Source organism: Penaeus monodon, chromosome 19 (genome assembly GCF_015228065.2).
Source record: "Penaeus monodon isolate SGIC_2016 chromosome 19, NSTDA_Pmon_1, whole genome shotgun sequence".
NCBI lineage: Eukaryota > Metazoa > Arthropoda > Malacostraca > Decapoda > Penaeidae > Penaeus > Penaeus monodon.
The window spans coordinates 5242311-5242701 of NC_051404.1; positions in this window are offsets into that span (position 1 = coordinate 5242311).

Genomic DNA, 391 nt, shown 5'->3' on the forward strand with positions numbered 1-391 from the left:
CACGAGTCTTCGTTATTCGCAGCGACGCGACGCAAAATAGACTCCTCCGCCCAAGCAAGAGCACTTCAAACAATCAGATCGCAAAAAGACGAGCGAATATTTGCCTAATGCCGGAAGAAAAATAAAACTGGGAATTCAGGGAAAGCAAACAGGTGTATGCAGACACTAAAAGCGAACTCAACTACGTCGCAGAGTAATACGGAGCGATTAAGTGTGGCTTTGCTATCCGCGCGTGCAATAAGACATTGCTTAAGCTCATAACCCCGAAGTGATACAAATTCATGAACCGAAACCCGCGGCTTCATCGGGTTTAATCAAGCTGCACCTGCCCGCGCGTGTCTCGTGTTAGCGCGCGGAGGAGAAGGGAGGGATGTGCAGGTTTCGCGCGCGG